This window comes from Rattus norvegicus, chromosome 4 (assembly GCF_036323735.1).
Source record: "Rattus norvegicus strain BN/NHsdMcwi chromosome 4, GRCr8, whole genome shotgun sequence".
Taxonomy (NCBI): Eukaryota; Metazoa; Chordata; class Mammalia; order Rodentia; family Muridae; genus Rattus; species Rattus norvegicus.
The window spans coordinates 179,656,177-179,656,659 of record NC_086022.1 but is presented as its reverse complement, the minus strand read 5'-3'; positions in this window follow the sequence as shown (position 1 = coordinate 179,656,659).

The following is a 483-nucleotide window of genomic DNA, read 5'->3' as shown; positions in this document are numbered from 1 at the left end:
GGAAGCAAGGGCTGGTAACAGTTTTTAAACTTTGCCACAATTGTAACAAGCGAGAGAACGTTATTACAAGTCCAAGATCACGGTCAGCATATTCCAAACTAAATATTAGTAATGAATAGTGTACCAGCTGGTTTTGTGTGTCAACTTGACACAGGCTGGAGTTATCATAGAAAGGAGCCTCAGTTGTGGAAATGCCTTCATGAGACCCAGCTGTAAGGCATTTTTTCAATTAGTGATCAAGGTGGGGAGGGCCCAGCCCATTGTGGGTGGTGCTGTCCCTGGGCTGGTGAGCAAGCTGAGCAAGCCAGGGGAAGCGAGTCAGTAAGTAACATCCCTCCATGGCCTCTGCATCAGCTCCTGCCTCCTGGCCTGCTTGAGTTCCAGTCCTGACTTCCTTTGGTGATGAACAGCAACCTAGAAGTGAAAGCTGAATAAACCCTTACCTCCCCAACTTGCTTCTTGGTCATGATGTTTGTGCAGGAA